Raw genomic sequence first — 21,436 nt, 5'->3', positions numbered from 1 at the left:
GTGAATGACTGTTCATTATCGTGGTTTATTGTATTAAGTTTGTTCAAGACCAAGTATCAGACCAGTTCTCAATATGCCGCTCTTTTCGAAACTAAGACAGATCACAACTAGAAAAGGGGTACTCGAAGAAGCTGTTCCCATTCCTCCTAGGGACACTCCAGGGTACTTCATGTATCATAAACACGGCTTAGACGCTATATTATTTCTTGACCTATGGGTAGACTACACTAAGGAATTACCAGAAAGTCAGAGGTGGCCCGCAGCTGGGACCTGGGATACAGATTGCATCGTGAAAGTAGAGGAAGAATTATGGAAAAGGAAAGCCAGACAGTCACAGAAAGACGCCATTGAATTATGGCGTAAAGAATCGTATAGACGGACAGAAAAAGCACGTAGACAGGAAGAGAAGAGTAAAGAGAATTCAAATAAAGTCCGAGAAAATCTATTAATTGAAGAAGGTACACGAGTGAAATCAGAACAAGTAGACAGACAAAGAAATGCCCTTATGAAGGGTATGTATCCCCTTCTGGCCGAGGGATTACCTAAGGCTACTCCGGGGATACCAAAAGACTTGCCACCCCCATTATTTCCAATAAAAGTACATCCTAAGGGGCATCCTAGAACCGCAGAAGATGTTTTTCTTTCCTCATATTTAGATGACGCAGCTCCCGAGTATGCTAACCCCGCCCCACATAGACCGTCGGCCGGGGAGGTTCAACGCCAAGATCCTGTATCTGTATCTCTACAACAACAAAACCTGACACAAAATCCGGCAAGCACGTCCGTTTCCACATCTGTTCCTACAGCTACTTCTATAGCTGTGTCCACACCTATAGTTGCTGTATCGCGTTCTACGAATCCTTTCACGCCCGATACTCCAGACGGGGCTACTGGAGGTGCTACCAACATTTTTTCTACGCCACCCAGAGTAAATAAACTTACCTTTCTAGAGTCAGCACATCCACGTACCCCCAAACTCATAAATTCCCGCACGCTTAAGGAACTTCTTATAGATTGTAGATATGACCCTGTGCCCGGCAAAGAGGACGAAATGATCATGGCATCATTACGTATCAGACGAGCCGCGGTGTATTTAGGGAAGTTACCAGGAATGACTGTGCATCTAGATAATATATATCATTTTGTCCAAACAGGGCGAGATTCTGAAAGTATTAACAGAGCTATGGAATACCAGAAAGTGGAGGTACAGGGGGAACTGTTACGTTTCCTCATAAATTGTGTGATCAGAAATCAAGACCGACCGGGGGTAGACCCGGAAACAATGGAAACTCTTACCAGATGGAGCCAGAATATATCAGAAGGGAGACATGATAGGCAAAAATGTATAATAGCCATGTGCAGAAAGATCCGAAAAGAAATAGAACGCCTACACGAAGAGAGATTAGCGGTAGACCAGTTTGAACAAAACGAGGAGGAGGAAGGATCAGGACCGTCCACAGGACAGTCAGAAACCATAGCCTATGTAGGTAGAGGAAGATCTTGTAATAGTACTAGATGTTTTACTGACCCGATACGTCCGATATGTCCAGATAATAACAGGAATTTCCAAACACCTATAATAAATATGAGGTCCCCCGAGCATTCGTTCCAAGCCGCTGACAAATTACTGCGAGAACGAAGGGGTTATCATTTACTCGATTCTATGGATGAACAAGAATTAGCCAGGTCAGCCGTTCATTGGGTTGATAGTCCCGGAAAATATGGTGATGATACAGTAGCACACACATTTTTGAACCTCACCCCAGATGAACAGCGTTTAGCTGGGATTTATATGATTCAACAACTTCTTATACTATATAAAAGCCAACATTCAGATCCTGGTCCCTTACCTGATATATTGACTGAATTACTCACGAATAGATGGAGAGGTTCAGGTACTAAGTTAATTAAGGAAATACTAGAATCCAGAAAGCAGTACATTCTTTTTGTATGTCCAGAACATGTTTCACTGCCCATCAAGGAAAGACCGATGTATTACATGGACAGACAGAATCCCTTACGAGAAGTACACCCAATAAAGGGCGAGGACAATCAGTTTAAACGTGTATTTGTATATACGCCCATATCAAAAATAGAATTGTTAGAAATGAAGAAAGTGGTACCCAGTCATGACAAAGACCCAGCGGGTTTCCACCGAGAAATTAAAGACATGTTACTCATGGGAGAGTATACCTATCCCGACATTATGACAATATTAAAGGTATTAATGCCTGCTGGCATTTATGAAAAACTCAAGGAAAAAGAGTGGGAGGTAGGAGACCAAAAGATAGATTGGACAGCATTAGAGAATGAAGAAAAGGCCCGAGGTCCAGGTTCGGGGCTTGGGGACAAAACTAAAGCACTACCAGGTTTACTAGTACAGGTACTGCCACGTTTATTAACTACGAAAAAGGAAGACTGGGGTGCAATCTCAGCCTGTAAACAAAAGCAAGATGAAGACACTAGTGATTTCTATGCCCGATTCGAAAAATGTTTTGGTATAAATAGTGGTATAAAAGCAAGTAGCGAGTCATACCCACATCTGTTTGTGACAAAATTAGTTGAAAATTCCTTGCCCCAAGTGAAGAATAGAGTATTAAAATTCGAGAGTACCTGGCAAGGTAATACCCCATCACAAATGTTACAAATGTTACAGTATCATTACAATAGAATTAGAGAAGAACAAGAACATGAACAAAGACGCATGAAAGACACAAAAATGAAAATGCTAGTCTCCCAGACAGTTCCAGCTGAAGGTCATAAAAAGGGTACGACACAGTCCGGTGATTCAGCAGGACCTGTAAAAGGGACATGCAACTATTGTAAACAACCAGGTCATTACATACACGATTGCCCAGTCTTGAAGCGTAATATCGCCACAGGTAAAACACAAGAAAGACCACGGCCACCTAGACAGGATCAGAATGAACAAGGAGCACCGCAGCATGCACAGTCCATGCCAGCTCCACAACAGTCTATACAGTTTGTGCCAGCTGCACCAGCGCTGCCGGCTGCTGCCACACAAACCACGACACGACAGCTGTACCAGACCGCACAGTATGACTATCCTGATTATCAACGATACGCATGAACCAGCCTAGAGAGGGAAGTTGACTTACCCCTTATCGAGGTCCCTGTAGACCAAGAAGGACCTTATGTACATAGTGAATTATTAGGCCAAGATAGAAAATTTTTACTTGATACAGGGGCAAGTCGAACAACTATAAAACGTAGTGAAGTTCCAGGGGCACCCCTCTCAGGCTCACAGAATATTTCCCTTGGTTTTTCAGGAAAACCTATTGTTTTTTTTTTTTTTTTTTTTTTTTTTTGAAACCGTTTATTACAGTTTATAAAAGTTACAGGTATGGGCCTACAACCACACGGCCGGCCGCTAGAGCATCAGAAGCATATTACATACATACAGCAAAAAGTCTCTCAGCGGTGCACAGTAGGAAAACAGGGGTAATCAATGGTGCAGGCCACATAGCTCCATGCCCACAATACGGTTCCATTTTCTTAAAACAACACAACATCAACAAACCACAACCGCAAGGCAACCCGCGATCCAAAGTGACAACACGTGCTCCATAAGTGGGGGATCCAAACAGCAGCAAAACTCTGAAGAGGGGGACGGGAGTAGATCAGGGACTGGGGGACCGCGCGCCCGCGGCCGAGGGAGGGGGGCCATCTAGGGAGACGGAGCAGGCGAGGCAGCCGGTAGCAGTGGCGGCTCACAAATACCCCCGCGGTAGGCGTTCCAGGGGCCCCAGAGTTTCATCCACGCCCCAGGCTTACCCCTCGCCACATACACCACCTTTTCACGAAACATACACCAATCCATATGCTCTTTCCAGGCCGACACCGCAGGGGGCCTCTGGGATCCCCACAATTGAGCAATATCACGCTTAGCTATCATGTATCCCAGAGTCACCCACCGCGTCTGGGGGACCGAATAGTCATTAGGTTCCCAGACATTCAGCAAGCATCTCCTCGCTTCAGGCAGCAGCGCGACACGCGTAACCACTCGTAGAACCTCATGCACACCACGCCAGAATCGCTCCACCTTCGGGCACTCCCACAGTATATGCATGAAAGTCGCCAACGCACCACAGCCACGCTTACACATTCCATCACCGGCAAAACCCATACGTAGAAGCCTTGGCCCCGTCACGTAGACCCAGTGAAGGATCTTGAGCTGGACGAAACGAAGGCGAGCCGGGATGGCCACCTCTTTCGGAGAGGCCACCGCAGAAATCCAATCCTCGTCGTCCAGCTCCAGCCCGTCGGCAACCCAAGCCGCGCGGAGACTAGTCAGCAGGCACGATCTATCGTTGATCAATTTTTTGTATATGAGGGAGATCGTGCTGTCCGGGACATGGCCATCCAGCACTCTGTCCTCCAGGGGGGAAGACTCCGGAATGGATGCGACATCCGGGAAGACGGAGCCCAGCGCATGGCGGACCTGTAGGTACCGAAAGTACTCACTGCCCTGCAGCTGAAACTCCGCCTGCAGCGTCTCAAAAGTTTTGAATCCCCCCCTCGTCCAGAGATCTCCCACCGTGCTGATTCCGATCGTGTCCCACTTCTCGAAGCCTTTCGACATCCACAGGGAGCCCAACCTCTCAGATGCATAAAGCGGAGACGCTCGGGTCAAACGGTCCTTCCACCCCATAGCTGCATTAGCCGCGTGCCAGACACGCACCATGACACGCGTCGGTCCCGTCAAACGGGAGTCGGGCGCGCCAGAGTAGAGCGCTCGATTATAATCGCCACCGGGCAGAAGCATCCTGTCCATCTCAAATGCCGGGTTCAAGGCGGGCCCGTAAAGGCCATGATTAATTGCAGCTAGTTGGGAGGCCCAGTAATACCGTTTGATGTCCGGGAGGGCGACCCCTCCATCGTACCACGGGAGCGTCAATTTAGCCAGAGCAATACGCGGCCTCCCGTCCCAGAACAGGCGCCGCTGGAGGCCCTCCACCTCGCGAAAGTAGCGTGCCGGGACCAAGTCCATGGTATTCTGGAGGGCGTAGAGGAAGCGCGGCAGGGACATCATTTTAAATAAGGCCGCTCGGCCGAGCGGCGAGAGCGGCAAACGCCGCCAGCGCACCACGTCCTCCCTCAAACGCTGGAGGGGGGGCAGCAAGTTCCGCTCATAGCGGGCCTCCGGGTCAAGAGTGATATAGATACCCAGGTACCGGAAACCCTGGGAGGCAATCTGGATCGGACAGTCCCGTGGCAGGACCGGAGCCTCCCCGGAAAGCACATAGACACAGGATTTCGCCCAGTTGATGACCAGGCCTGAGTTGCGACCGAAGGAGCGCAAAACATCAACCAGGACGATCAGTGATTTGCGCGGGGAGGCGAGATACAAAAGGATATCGTCAGCATAGAGGGACACGCGGTCCTCATGCTCGGGGGTCCAGCGGAGACCACGGATAGAAGGGTGCCACCGCAGCCACTCCGCCAGGGGCTCCATGGCCAGGGCGAACAGGAGAGGCGACAGGGGACAACCCTGTCGCGTGCCCCGCCCCAGCGCGAATGGGGCCGATACTCGCCCATTCACCACCACCTGCGCCAACGGGCCCGAATATAGCAATTTGACCCAGCTGACAAAACCCGGGCCGAACCCAAACTTCGCCAGCATCGCCCAGATATATGGCCATTCGAGCGTATCAAACGCCATGGTGGCGTCCAAGGACGCCAAGATGGCCGGCTCCCGCACAAATGGAACACGCGCGAGCACCCCATGTAAGCGCCGCAGATTAAGCGCCGTGTTGCGGTGTGGTATAAAGCCCGATTGGTCTTGGTGGACCAAATCGCCCACCACGCCAACCAACCGGTTGGCCAACACCTTGGCGAGGATTTTGGGCTCCGCGTTCAAAAGCGAAATCGGCCTATAGGATGTGACCCGCTCACGGGGCTTCCCCTCCTTATGGATCACCACAATTGTAGCCAGACGCTGGTCCGGCGGGAGGGAGCCCTGCGAGTGGGCCGCAAGGAACATCGCGCGCAGGTGGGGCGCCAGCACATCCGGGCGTAGCTTGTATAGCTCAATGGGAATACCATTGGGGCCCATGGCCTTGCCGGATGCAACCGAGCGAATAGCCGAGGCAATTTCGTCCGAGGTGGGAGGGGCGTCCAGCGAATCACTGTCCTCCACCGTAAGGGAGGGCAGTGCGATGTCCCGAAGCAGGGCATGGGAATCTTCCTCCGAGCAGGGAGAAACCGGGGAGTAAACTTCGCGGAAATAGTCCGCGAAGCAGGAGACAATGGCTCGGTGACACACACTCCATCCACGCTCTCAATCAAAGGCACCACGCGGCTCGCTCTCTCCCTCTTATCCAACCACGCAATCAGTTTGCCAGCCTTGTCACCCACATCATACAATCGCCCCTGCTGCTCTCTACTGAGGCCCCTGGCCGCCTCCGTGACGAGGGCCCGATAGGCCGCCTGCTTTAAATGCAACACATGCAACTTGGCGTCTGTTACCCCGCTCCCCAGGTCACCCTCCAGTTCTGCAATTTCGGCCTCAACCCGGGTCACCTCCTCCCGCTCGCGCCGCCGGGCATTGGAAATAACGGAGAGGGCCTCCCCTCTAAGAACCACCTTGAAAGCCTCCCACAGGGAGATGGCAGACGGAACCGACCCCACATTCTCATCAAAATAGCGCTGTAAGGATTCGATCAAGTCGGCACGAATGGTGGGGTCGCGCAAATACCATGCATTAATCGGGGCCACCCTGCCATCCCCCCTCGGGAAGACATCGAAATGCAACAACAATGGGGAGTGGTCTGAGATACCCCGTGCCAAATGGCGCACCTCCCCCACCCTCCCTGCATGGGCCGCCGGGACAAGGATGTAATCAAGCCGCGAGAGGCTACCATGGGCCCCCGAGTGGAAGGTGTACTGTAGCAATCCAGGATGCTTTAAGCGCCAGCAGTCCACCAGGCCCAGCGTGTCTAAAAGGCCGGGCAGCCATGCCTGTGCCCGGGGGAGGTCCCTAGGGGGGTGGCGATCCATAGACCCGGAGGCAACCGCATTAAAGTCCCCTCCAACCACCAACAGGCCACTCGGAAGGTCCAGAAGGAGGCGCCCCAGGTCTGCAAATGTAGTGGCTTGTAACCCAGGCGGGATGTACACTGATATAAAGATAAACACTCTACCCTCCATTCGTCCCACCAGAACAGTGTAGCGTCCCCTCTCATCATGGCGCACCTCGTCAATCTCCAACGGGAGCGAGTTCTTGACCATAATACCCACCCCCCGCGAGCCCGAAGTGAAGCCGGAGTGGGCCGCCAAACGGTATCCCCGCCGATTCATTGCATGAAAGGTGTTACCTATAAGGTGCGTCTCCTGCAGGAAGACAACATCTGGTGAAATACGTTTTAAGTACTGCAGGACCACACCACGCTTAATCCTATCCCCCAGGCCGTTAACATTCCATGACAACACAGTCAAATCCCTACCCCCCATCATACGTCAAAACAATCGGTCGTCCCCCACCGAGCATCTTAAAAACGACAAAACAATTGCGGGTTTGCCTTGCGGTGCTAACAAACAACACACCCCCCCCACCCCCCGGTCCCAACAGAACTCCCCCCTCCCTGCACCCCTGCATGAGCCCAGACAGCCCCCCCAAAGTGCAGTGTGCCTGTCGCCCCATAGCTAAATACTAACTAGTCCCCCAGAGGAGGAGGGAAGCCCCCAGCAGACCCCACCCGACCTCCATGGGAGGGGAACATACGAAAGCAAAATATGGTAAAGGAATAACATCCCGAGCAAGGCCTATACAGTCACCCCTCAATTCTGATCCGGCGGGCCCTCCTCGCCAGCCGCGCCCCCCCCGCCCCGATCCCCAGGCAAAGTGTCTAACCAGTCCCCAGCCGCCTCGGGCCGGTCGAAGAAGTGCGTACGGCCATCCACCTCCACCCTCAGCTTAGCCGGAAAGAGCATTGAGTACTTGAGGTTTAGGTCCCTTAGGCGACGTTTAACACCAAGAAAGCTCTGTCGCTGCTTCTGGACCGCCGGAGTAAAGTCTGGGTAGAAGTGTACGTCCATGTTGTCCAGCCTGACCGGTCCCTGTTGCCTGGAGGTCTGGAGGATGGCATCTCTGTCCCGAAAGTTAAAAATCCGGGCAATAAGAGGCCGCGGCGGGGCACCGGTCTTAGGGCGGCCCCCGGGGACCCGGTGGGCACGCTCCACCGCAAAAAGCTTACTCAGCCCCCGGGGCTGGAGATGGGTCAGGATCAATTCTTCCACGAAGAGATCCGCCGCCTCCGCCTCTCGGCCCTCCGGCACACCAATAATACGGACATTATTCCTCCGGGCCCGACCCTCGGAATCCTCTAGTCGCCGGTCCATCAGGGCGCTCACCTGGCCAAGCCGGCGCACCTCCCTCTGGAGGGCCACCACGTCCGTCGTGAGGCTCGTGGTGGTGTGGGCCAGGGAGTCGACTCGGTCGTTTGTTTTTGACAGGTCTGCCCTCACAAGGCCCACATCCACCAGGACCGAGTCAATTTTTTGCGCCAAGGTATCAAAACGCTGGTCCACTGAGGCCTTCATCTCCGCGATGGCGCCCATGACGTCCCGGAGGGTCAGATCTGCCGGATGGGCAGGTGCCTCCGTCGGGCCCACCGGGGATGTCCGCGATGTCTCCGGAGAACCCTTCTGGAGCGTGTAGCGATCCATACTATTGGCCTGGTGCGCCGTGCCACGGCGAGTTGTCTTCATCTTCGCCCGGTCGCCATCTTGTTTGGTGGACATGCTGGCTCTTCCACCGTCGTGCCAAGATCTCCAAACGGGCCGCCACACCAAATCACGGGTGTCAGGGGGGGGGCGGGGGCGACCACCGGGCCGCGGGACAACCCACCGCCGGCGGGTCAGCCGGGCACCTGGACAAGACCACACCACCGCACCCCGCTCCGCAGCCCGACCCCGCTGGAAGCAAGGAGGGCGCAAAAGCGAAAGTGAAAGTGCGGGGTACGCGAGCCGCCCAGCCCCGCTCGCCGCTGTTATTCACTTTGTCCCCGGATCACCCCACTACTCCAATCCGGGGGGCCGGCGAGGAGAAGGCCGCAACCTTCGATCGATGCTCCCACCGGTGTTCGGGGTCCGATTCGAGCCCAAAAAACGGGCGGCGCCTCAGCTCGGGTTCCCCGACACAGTCCCCTCAACAAGGACAGGATATCGCCAGGATTAATTCAGGAGGTCGCGGAGGTCCTCGGGAGCCTCACACCTACGCGGCCATCTTGGTTGCGCGCTAGGCTCCTCCTCAGGAAAACCTATTGTTAATGAAGTATCACAGCCTCTTCCACTTACGATAGGACCCCTGACCAGAACTACAGATTTATTGCTTACTAAATCATGTCCAGAAAACTTGTTAGGTATAAAAACACTGAAAGCTCTAGGAGCTATAATATGTTGTTCTCCGGAAGGAGTAAGATTGTTTTTACGTGATTTCAAAGGTCACTATGTGTCTCGAGACATGGATTCCCGACTGCAGACTTTACCCACACATTTATGGGCACAAGGCCCTACAGATGTTGGTTGCATGAACATTACACCATATCGAGTCACACTAAAGGCAGGAGTGGTACTACCACGAATGCGACAATACAAGTTACCCCCAGATGCTGTAATGGCTTTACTGCAAATCATTGACGAGCTTATTGGCCAAGGAGTGGTTGTGGAGACCGACTCCAATGTGTGTAATTCACCGATAATTCCGATTCTTAAACGAACTGATCCAAAGGCTCCCCCAGTATATCGATTGGTTATTGATCTGCGCGAATTAAATAAATGTATTGTACCACAATACCCCGTAGTTCCAGACATCTCTTCATTACTGACAGCTATTGATTCCGAAGCAACATTCTTTACTGTAATTGATCTCAAGAATGCCTTTTTCAGCGTCCCAATAGATCCAGAAAGTCAATACTTGTTCGGATTCAGTTTAAATGGACGTAGCTTTAAATTCACACGCGCACCTCAAGGATTTACAGAAAGCCCCAGCATCTATAGCCAAGCACTGAAACGAGAACTTGACAGTATCCACATGCCAGTCAACACTGCTCTGCTTCAATATGTCGATGATCTGCTGATCACCGCCCGAAGCGAACCTGAATGTGAAAAAGCATCACTGACGGTTTTACAAGTTCTAGCCGCAAAGGGACACAAGGTGTCCCCTTCTAAGCTGCAATTCTGTGTCCAGCGAGTTATTTACCTTGGTCACTCGCTGTCCAAGGAGGGAAGGCAGCTTACACCAGATCGCATCCAGCTAATTGCAAATATGCCAATACCCAAGACACAAAAGGAGGTGCGGGCTTTCATAGGCCTCACTTCGTATTGTAGGCAGTGGATCCCTCAGTATGCATTTCTAGCAAAACCACTCATTCAATTAACAACACAGGAGGCAGCCACATCGACTGTCCTCCCTTGGACTCAGGAACACACACTAGCTTTTGAAAGCTTAAAGAAAGCTCTATGCCAAGCACCTGTTTTAGCAACACCATGTTACAGAAAACATTTTACACTCTTTGTTACAGAACAAGAAGGTACTGCCTTGTCAGTACTCACACAGGAACAAGCAGGATCACACAAACCGTGTGCTTATTTTTCTAGTACATTAGATCCCGTAGCTCAGGCTCTGCCTGCGTGCCTGAAATCAGTGGCAGCGACAGCTTTAGCAATCAGACAAAGCGATGCCATAGTGTTAGGACATCTATTGACAGTCCAAGTACCACATGCAGTAGAGGTTCTTGTGTATCGAACGCAAACACAACATTTGACTATAGCGCGACTTACAGGTTACGAATTAACATTGTTTCAGCCACATATAGAAATCAGACGTTGTAGCACATTGAATCCTGCCACACTTTTACCTGTAAACGGAACAGACCCACTAGCTCATGACTGTATTGAAGTTATTACAATAACGACGAAACCCAGACAAGACTTGACAGATGTCCCATTGTCAGATCCAGACCTGACGTTGTATGTAGATGGTTCATGTATGAGAACAGGTACAGGAGAGTTAGTGGCCGCTTATGCAGTCACAACAGACACTGAAATTATTGAAACAAAGTGTATAAATACCTTGTCCGCTCAAGCAGCAGAGCTCATCACTCTGACACAAGCCTGTATTCAAGCCACAAATAAAAGAGTCAACATATACACTGATTCACGTTATGCATTCGGAGTTGTACATGACTTCGGCGTGCTGTGGCGAGAGAGAGGTTATTTAACTTCTCACGGTGCCCACATTCAGCACGGACCCCTTATTCATGCCTTATTAGATGCAATACATTTACCCACTGCAATATCGATTATGAAATGCAAAGCTCATACGAAAGTTACTGATATCATTTCTCAAGGCAATGATCTAGCTGACAGAACAGCTAAACAGACTGCTCAAACTCAAACATCCGACATGACAAAGACAATAGTCCAGACACCAACACATTGCATGATGGTTAAGGATCCCGCTCTTGATGTAATTGACATACAGACACATGCTACTCCAGACGAAATAAGGAAATGGACTGAATTAGGAGGGATCCAAACGGATCAAGGATGGATGACGAAGGAAAAATCTGTGTGGTTCCTTCCTGATTCAATGGTCCAAGTCATTATTAACACTGTCCATAGTCCAGCACATCTAGGAGAAAAAGCTATGCTAGACAGCATTCAACACATTTGGTTCAACAAACATTTACGAGCAGCAGCCAAACAAAAAGTTCGTACCTGTATGATCTGTTGTCAGTTCAACCCAGGAAAAAGCATTCCCGTAGAGCAGGGTGGATTTCAGCCTCCTGATCACCCTTTTGAAATTCTCCAGATGGATTATATCCAGATGGAACGATGTCGAGGATTCAAATATGTTCTCGTAGTTGTCTGTTCTCTTTCCCGTTGGACAGAGGCATACCCGGTTTCAGATTACACTGCCCCGACTACTGCCAAACAGTTAGTTCGAGAATTCTTCCCACGATACGGTTTACCACGTGCTGTCTACTCAGATAACGGCCAGCCGTTCTCATCCGAACTAATGAAACACGTTTCACTTTTGTTAGGCTATCAGTGGAAATTCCACTGTGTCCGACACCCCGAGGCAGCAGGTCTCGTGGAAAGACATAATCAGACCCTGAAAATTAGATTGTCCAAAATATGCAGGGAGAAAGGTGTCGACTGGGTAGTAGCATTACCAGTTGCACTCTTTTACATGAGAATGGTAGCACACTCTCGAACAGGGCTATCCCCGTATGAGGTGATCTTTGGCAGACCACCAAATATGTGGGGGACGCCTATACCACGTAAAATAACTGATATTGACTGTAATATGCTGACAGATTATTTGGCTTCCTTGATGTCTGCACTACAATCTTGTCGTTCACAGGTAGCTGCAGCTTTTCCTGACAACACTGAGGTGAAACCCCATGACGTAGTTCCGGGGGACCTGGTCTTGGTGAGGAACTTTGATCGAAAGACTCAGCTGGATCCTAGGTGGAGGTCGCCGCAACTGGTCTTGCTCACCACAAGGACAGCCGTGAAGATCGAAGGCAGGAAAGGCTGGGCACATTCAAGTCATATCAAGAAATTTTATGGACTACCATCGGATGTAAAAACCACACCTCGCGTGTCTTCACCCATTGACTCAAAACTTCCTTTGGTTGAATCAAGTAGTCACGAACAATATAAACTAAAACTCAGATCTAACCAGTCGGGCAATTTGATTGTTTAAGTCCTCTCCAAGGTGAAGCGGTTGAATTTGTCTCTGACATGTATCCCTTAGACCTGAATAGAGAAAGAACCCGAAAAATGTTGAAACGACATGCATACTGTAAATCACTGCGTAGTCATTGCACAGTGACGTTATTGATTTTGTTTTTCCTAAAGTCTTTTAATAATTACTGCAAGTATATTGTTGCACATATGTTATCCTATTTTTAGACATGTTTATAATGTTACTGCTGAACATTCTTTTAGTGAATTACCTCCGCATGAATTGTCATACAGATTTGCGCTGCGCAATAACACTTTTATTAGTATGTTACATCATTCCCATCAGGTTAGCAATGCTACAAATTGTTGGATATGTGGGCGACTCCCTCCCTATCAGAACTATAAAGGAATTCTACCTCTTTTTCCATACCCGTTCACACACAACGGCTCCTGTGGAGCATGGTTTAGTTTACTTAATTCCCAAGATTCGAACTCCGCAGTTTATCAAGACAACGGGGTATGGGGAAATCTGAACTTAGTTTTACTTAAAGTCTGCCACCCCAACAAGGAGGGACTTCCCAAAAGAACAGGAACCGATCTAGAAAATGAAGTATATGGATTAGGTAATTTTACGCTTAATCTCCTGATCTTGAATGTCGAATCCGAAGCTACTCCAAGTTTGCCCGCCATGTCAGTATTTCCAGTAAAAGGTGAATTATGTGTAAGAAAGAATGGTTCCATACATATGGGCCATAGTAGATGCACCATTGTAATAGAATTCAGTGATCAAGGCAAGTCGACATTTAGAGCTTCCCGCCATTCCTATTTTATATGTGGTCAGATGGCATATGTACGTTTGCCTCTAGATTGGGATGGTACCTGCTACATTGGATTCCTTTTGCCACCTGTTTTTCTAGCTCCTCCTGATTATCACAGAAATACTCATTTAGTACACAATAGAGAAAGGAGAGATCTCCCAATAGTCGATTACACTGAAACAGCATGGGAAAAATACACAGATTTCAATAAAGGTCTCTTTCCCTATATAGGTACCGTTACTAATAGTAAGCTGATACGTAGATTAACTAGAACCCTTGAAGCAGTAGTGAACGAAACTATTTCCGCCTTAGGCAATTTAACAGAAGAGCAGTCTGCTATGCGGATTGTTGTACTTCAAAATCGTCTTGTCCTTGACGTCATCCTGGCCGATAGGGGCGGAGCTTGTAGGGTCATCGGATCAAGTTGTTGCGTATTCATACCAGAAAATTCGCCATCTGTATATAAAGCTATAACGCGCCTTCATAAGATTGCGAGCCAGATACACCAGAATCCAGGCACTTGGACTTGGTCCGGGTGGTTTTGGAGCGTGTTATCAGCCTGGGGATGGAGAGTTCTATCCTTCCTAGGTATTGGCCTTCTCATACTATTCAGTTGCTGCTTATGCCTGCAATGTGGACCAGCGATTTGTGGTCTGTGTGCCACATCGTGTATTCCACATCAAGATTTTCGTTCAAGATCCCGGAAGAAGAAAGAAGAACAAATGATGCTATATGAACAGATCAATGGATTGATGAAGATTGATATCTCTTGACGGGCAAGTAGGGGACAAGGAGGGAATGTGGAAATATGGATTTTTCTGGTCAGTTATGTCCCCTATCTTGGACCCCAACGGTTCTATGTGCATGTTACAAGTACATGTATGTTCCCTCCAGTTCCAGTTATGAAGACGCAAATACATGTGCGTCCACCGTTAACATGTCCTCTTTCAGATCTGCCATGAATGGGCCGGATATTCCATTTCTAAGTACGAAAGGCCACCGCCTTTATATGGTTCACTTATGCCATTTTACAGTCCATGCAAGTAGGCCCTGATTCTGTCATCAAGCTTTTCTGCCTTCTGCCTCTGAAAGCTCCAGTCTGAGCCTGCATCTGTGACCATGAACTTTGTCTCATCCTCTGCGCGGCTCACGGTGCCTGACATCAGCTTGCTGCCTGCCAAGAACTGTATTTCACCTTCGAAATTATCTGCTCCGTTCCCTGCCCAATGCATTCCTGTCTAGTAGTTTAAATAAACATTCTGCCAGCTACCGAGCAAAGGCCCGGCTTCTCTGTCTTTATACAAGTAATTCATAGCCCTATTACCATGGAAGACTTCTGCCCTCGCATCTAGTGTAGACACTTAGACGCTTGTACACGCACTAACAGTCAGTATAGTCAGTATAGAATAAGATTCTACTCTAAGAGACCTCTCTTTTGGATAACATAGTTCTTTAAACATAGGATGTTAGATATGATTTGGGATTAGGTTGACTTGACCCTCCAGACATCTGTCGCCACATGTAGAGCTAAATGTCAAGTCCCCTTCACCCCCTAGTCGCACGTCAATCACACGTCATGCTGCTGTGCGCGCATTTCTGCCAAGTATTTCTGCTGACATTGCGAAATTCTTTCATGGAACCACCCTATTATGACATCACATCTGATGACGTTCTTTAGTCACACCCAGTTACACCTACTTTTGCTACGTATGTATGTTTTATCCACACTATCAATTGTTACGCCTCTCGCATTTGCTTCACTGTAATGCCTATTGTATAAAAGTAATTACTTATCAATAAAGTATGTACTCCACTTCCTGAACCTCCGTGGTGATGGAACGTGGAGGCCACGATTCGAATCGTCCATTGGAATAAAGCCCATTCCGAACCTCTAATACCACGGATTCTGCCTCTTATTTATTGAGCTATTTTTATTATGTTTTGTATCAAATTAAGTCCCGGTAATTAAATTATTTACCACAGGTTGACCTCCTGGTCGCAGATCTTATCCTCACCCATCTTGCCCTTTCTGGGCTGAGCAAGTTTTTCGCTGTGGAGCGTGCACATCGTGTTCCGGGCGGTAAGCCCAAGCCCGGCGCTCCTCCGAGGCCTATCATCGCAAAACTTTTTCATTTCAGGGATCGTGATGCGATTTTGCAGGCTTCGAGAGTGCACGGCCCGGTGAAATTTGAAAACTCCTCTGTCAATTTTTTCCCGGACTTCACTCAACTTGTCCAGAGACAGAGGATGGGCTTTCAGGGGGTTAAGCGACGTCTCCGGGACCTGGGATTGAAGTATGCTATGCTTTTCCCTACCAGGCTTCGAGTGGAATACGAGGAACGCACCTTCTTTTTTTGAGCGACCGGACAATGTGAGTGACTGGTTGGATTCCGTGCCTGGTCGGGGCGATCGAACGGGGCACCCTGGCGGTGCCGAGGGTGGTGAGCCTACACAGAAGTGACTTTTTGGTCTCTAACCCTGACAATCGGACATTGCTCAGTTGGGTTCTACTTCTTTTGTATATTTTGCCTTATAGTAGTTCTCGTCCGGGTGGCGGGTGGAAACGGGCCTCTCTCCTCCTCCGGGGTCTTTTTGTAAAATGGGACTGTTAGGGCGACAGGCACACTGCATTTTGGGGTGGCTTTTTAGTCTGCAGGGGTGCAGGGAGGGGGGAGTTGTAACGGGTTTAGGTTGGGGGGTGGGAGAGGGTGTTTGTGTTTGTGTTTTCTTTTCTCAAGGCGGCATATTGGTTCTTTCTTTGCTTCAGGTGTCCTGCTCGCTGTGGGGGGACTCATGCAACTCTTGTGGGGATGGGGGGTAGTGGGTTGAGGTTGATATCTTGGAACGTTAATGGATTGGGGGATCGTATTAAACGGGGTGTTGTACTGCAATATTTGCGTCGTTTGACCCCTGATGTGGTACTCCTGCAGGAAACGCATTTGGTCGGCAATGTGTGTCATGCTATGAATAGGTGGGGGTACCGATTGGTTGCACACTCCGGGTTCACCACTGGTTCCAGAGGGGTTGGTATTCTGGTCCGGTCTTCCCTCCCACTAGAGATTGATAATGTCATCCTTGACGACAGAGGGCGTTATGCCGCCCTAACCGGTAGGTGGGAGGGTAAGACACTTTCTTTAGCCACTATATATGTTCCCCCAGGCCTCCAGACCTCCACTTTCTCTGATGTTGGGCGGATGTTGCTGGAACTCCCTGATAGTCTTCTCCTCATGGGTGGGGACTTCAACTCCGTGCTATCCGGTGATCTGGATCGCCACCCCCCCCCCCCCCCCCCCCCCGGGCCCTTCCCGTTTCCCAATCATGGCTTGGTGGGGTTTTGGACACCTTTGGTTTGGTGGATTGCTGGAAGTTAATGCATCCGACGCAATGTCAATACACCTTCCACTCCGGGGCTCATGGGAGTCTCTCCAGGCTTGATTACTTCCTCATGCCCGCGGCCCAGTCCCCCCACGTTGGGGAGGTAAGACACTTGGCCCGGGGCATTTCAGATCACTCCCCTGTGTGGCTTCTGTTCGACATGGGGACGCAAGCCGCGGGGCGGATCGCCCCTATTAACCCCTGGCATCTGCGCAACCCCAAGACTCGTAACAGTCTCATTAAGTCGCTCGACCACTACTTCCTGGAGAACGAGGGGTCTGTTTTGTCCTCAGTGTCCCTGTGGGAAGCCTTCAAAACTGTTATTCGTGGACAGGCCCTATCTTTAATAGTCGAGACCGAGAAAGCTAGGAATGGGGAGGTCGTAAAGCTGGAGGCCGAAATACTGGAGTTGGAGGCTGATCTCGACTTAGGTGCACCCAGGATAGGCTCCACGCCCTTAGCTTGAAACAGTTTGAATATAAATCCCTTGTCACGGATGCTACCAAGACAATGTACAGGGAACAGCAAGGTAGACTGTATGACGTCGGGGATAAGGCGGGTAAATTGATTGCATGGCTTGATAAGAAGGAGAGAGTGAACCGTGTGGTCCCTGTGCTTCAGAATTCTGACGGTGTGCATGTGACTGACCCTGGCGAGATTGTGGAGTGTTTTGCTGACTATTTACGTGTGGCCTACTCCCCGGTGTCCAATAGAGATGAGGATGACTCTCGTTTCTTGTTGAGGGACATTGCGCTGCCCTGCTTGCCTGAAGAGGATCAAGAGCGCATGGAGGCGTCGTTGTCGGCCGACGAGATTGCTACCGCGATTCGTTCACTTCGTTCTGGCAAAGCTATGGGCCCCAATGGACTGCCTATAGAATTGTACAAATTGCGCCCGGATAAAGTCGCACCGTTTCTCCGTGATATGTTTCTGGAGTCGCGTGAGCTTGGTTCCCTCCCTTGTGACCAGCGTCTGGCCACTATAGTTGTGATTCCTAAGGAGGGCAAGCCTCGTGATCATTGTGCCTCATACAGGCCTATTTCTCTACTGAATGCTGAACCGAAGATTCTCGCCAAGGTCCTTGCTAATCGCTTACTCGCTGTCATCTGTGACCTGATTCATCCGGATCAATCTGGTTTCATTGCGCACCGGAACACTGCTCTCAACTTGCGGCGCTTACATGGCGTTCTCGCCAGGGCGGAGTTTCTCTCCGAGCCGGCCATCTTGGCTTCCTTGGACGCCACGATGGCCTTTGATACAATAGAATGGCCATATCTTTGGGCCACTCTGGCGAAGTTCGGTTTCGGTGCGGGGTTTATTAGTTGGGTGAGACTTCTATATACGGATCCGCTAGCTCAGGTTGTTATCAATGATAGGGTGTCCCAGCCCTTTGCTCTCGGGAGGGGTACTAGGCAGGGGTGTCCGTTGTCCCCCCTGCTCTTTGCTCTTGCTCTCGAACCGCTTGCAGCCTCTGCTCCGATGGGAACCATCGATAAAGGGCATTCAGTGGGCCCCTGACTTTGAAGACCGGGTTTCGTTGTACGCTGACGATATTCTTTTGTACCTCACCTCCCCGTGTGAATCCCTTAACGTCCTATTTGACGTCCTCACTTCTTTCGGTAAAAACTCCGGTTTGATTATTAATTGGTCTAAATCGTGTGTGTATGTTATCTCCGGTGGCCTTCCCCCCTTACCGAATAGGTTTCTCATTCAAATTTCGCAATCCTGTTTCAAATACTTGGGGGTCTACGTATCACTGGACCCGGCGGTCCGCCACGAGCATAATCTCCTACCCCCTCTTCGGCGATTGAAGTTGGACGTGACTCGGTGGCGTAGATTGCCGTTGTCGCCACTCGGTCGAGCGGCACTCTTTAAAATGATGTCCCTGCCCCGATTTCTCTATGCACTCCAGAACTCCTTTGATATTATTCCGGCGGCCTACTTCCGGGAGGTAGAGGGTTTACAGAGGAGACTTGTTTGGGACGGTCGCGCACGCATCGCTCTGGCAAAACTGACTCTCCCCTGGTATGACAGGGGCATCGCGCTCCCGGACATCAGGAGGTATTATTGGGCCTCCCAGCTGTCCGCCATCAACCATGCTACGTATGCACCCGGTCCGAATCCGGCTTTTGAGATGGATAAATATCTGTTGCCTGGTGGCAACTTCAACAGAGCGCTCTACTCTCGGACGGCGGGGAGGAACCTAACGGGACCCACTAAGATCGCAGTACGTGTGTGGAAGGATGCCAATGTGGCTGTGGGATGGAATGATCGCCTGACACGAGCGACCCCCTTGTTTGCATCGGACAGATTGGGATGCCTCTGGACAACGAAAGGTTTTGATAACTGGGATATGATTGGCATTAGCAGAGTGGGTGATCTCTGGGTGAAAGGTGCGGTCAAATCCTTTGCGGTGCTTCAGAGTGAGTATGAGTTGAGTGAGAGGGAGTTCTTCAGATATGCACAGGTCAGCCACGCTTTGCTGTCGGTCTTCGAGGCAGGTACTACAGTCCCTGCATCTTCACCACTCGAGGACCGTATACTTGATGGTCATCTGCCCGATAGTACGATTTCCTTGATTTATAAGAAATTAATCAACAATCGGGCGGACCTCCTTGTGCGTCTTAGGGAGGTCTGGACCGGAGACGGGTTGGAGTTGGATGACGAAGACTGGCAGTCCGCACTGTCCTCCCCGAAAGAGGTTGCCATGCCTGGCCGTCTCCGTCTCGTCCAGCTCAAAATTCTTCACCGTGTTTACGTGACGGGTCCTCGTTTGGTTGTGATGGGTTTTTCTATGGATGGGTTGTGTAAGCGCGGCTGTGGAATGAGCCCCACCTTCCTTCATATCCTTTGGGAGTGCCGCGAGGTTGCGGCACACTGGCACCGTGTGCATGCTGTAATGGAGTGTGTTACTGGGGTCGCTCTGTTGCCTGAGACTCGTCGATGTTTGTTGAATGTATGGGAGCTGAATGACTACAACGTCTCCCAGGCCCGGTGGGCGGCACTGGGGAACATGATTGCAAAGAGGGATATTGCGCAGCTTTGGGGTTCCCGGCGGCCTCCCACCGTGTCAGTGTGGAAGGAGAACATGGACTGGTGCATGTTCAGAGAGAAGACGGTGTATCTGGTTCGGGGCAAGCCTGGGGCGTGGGGTAGAATTTGGAGTCAGTGGAACACCTACTGAGGTAACATATGTACGCCCCCTTTTGTAGATACTCCGTACACTTCTCTGTCCCCCTGATCCTGAGGTTCCTGGAATACTGTACTCTTTTTACTGATTGTTCTGACTTCCCCGCTGCCTCCCCCTTCCCACCCCCCCCCCCAGGTCATTTTTGTTGTCCGCCTGATTTTCAATCTGGTATGGTGGGATCCCCCCGTCGGAGCTCGACACCGTCCAGACTGTTTCTCGCCTTGAGTGTTGTCTTCTTGTTTCTTTGTTTGTTCCTTTTTTTCTTTTTCAAAATTAAAAAGATCTATATCCTGCCTAGCTTCTGAGTTGCTTAGAATATCTCCTGTAACCCTGCTTTGCCTCTGGGGATCAGTCGCTGCTTCGTGACATCCAGCAATTGATATGCATACACTAGCGGCCGGCCCTGGTGGTTGTAGGCCCATATTTGTAACGATGCTATTTTGCATAATAAAGGTTTTCAACAAAAAAAAAAATACTGTGGCAAACAAAGAAAAAGGTAAAGTCATTCAAGTGTTTACAAGACAAAGCAAGCACTATTGGCATGAAAGACGAAATGTAGGTCCTGGGTATTTGTGTGGCCCAGAGACTCCATGAATTAATAAAGCTGTGGACATTTTTGTATTTCACAGACTTTTAATGTCTGCTTTATAAATGAGCCCTATCCGAGTAATTTAAACAGGCAGCATCTCTATGCTATTGCCCTCAAACACCTAAAAACCTAGTCTTTTTTCCTACTCACCGTTGCAACAGTTTCAGCAGCTGACCCTAGACACCACACTGGACACAACTCATTGTCTTACTAACAAAACTCTTAATGTCCTGTAATGGCAAATGAAAGAAAGCCAACAGGAGTTTGTCCAGAGTGCTCTCCCCTGAAGGAGCCCAGCTAGCTAATGCAAGCATGTAAAGTCATGAAAACCTGCACAGATGAGTCAATGCTGTATTGGTGATTGCAAAATATGATGGCACACTGCTAATAGATAGTGTTGTTTGTGTTTATGATAGCTCATTCTTAACTGTTAAGATTACAAATTGGATTGTCTTGACCAAGTAATTGAGGAATATTAAAAAAGTGATGGATGAAATGCTTCAATTAATTTCAGCCATTGGTCATTATTCGGGCCGCATCCTAATGCATCGTTTTTTGACCACTGTGCCACCTCAGGTGGACCAGCTGTATGCAAATCAGCTTCGGTCTTGCTCCAATAGGAATAGTCCAGCCAGAACTGCCAAGCCAAGTTCTCTCTGAACTGGAACACAAGCCAGCCAAAACCAGTTTTAGCATATCGGGGCCTTTTCTTGCAGGTTGGTTGTAATGACACAGTGAGCATAGGAC

General features: G+C 49.8%; 1 protein-coding gene across 1 annotated transcript in view; it reads right to left on the bottom strand.

Annotated features, from left to right (window-relative positions):
* Positions 1–21,436, bottom strand: part of SLC25A12 (solute carrier family 25 member 12) — a 466,840-nt gene that overhangs the window by 304,982 nt on the left and 140,422 nt on the right. The gene's annotated exons all lie outside the window — the stretch shown is intronic.

This window comes from Triturus cristatus, chromosome 3_1, assembly GCF_964204655.1.
Source record: "Triturus cristatus chromosome 3_1, aTriCri1.1, whole genome shotgun sequence".
NCBI classification, from domain to species: domain Eukaryota; kingdom Metazoa; phylum Chordata; class Amphibia; order Caudata; family Salamandridae; genus Triturus; species Triturus cristatus.
Note: the sequence above shows the minus strand (reverse complement) of the source record. Positions and strands in the feature narration are given on the sequence as shown.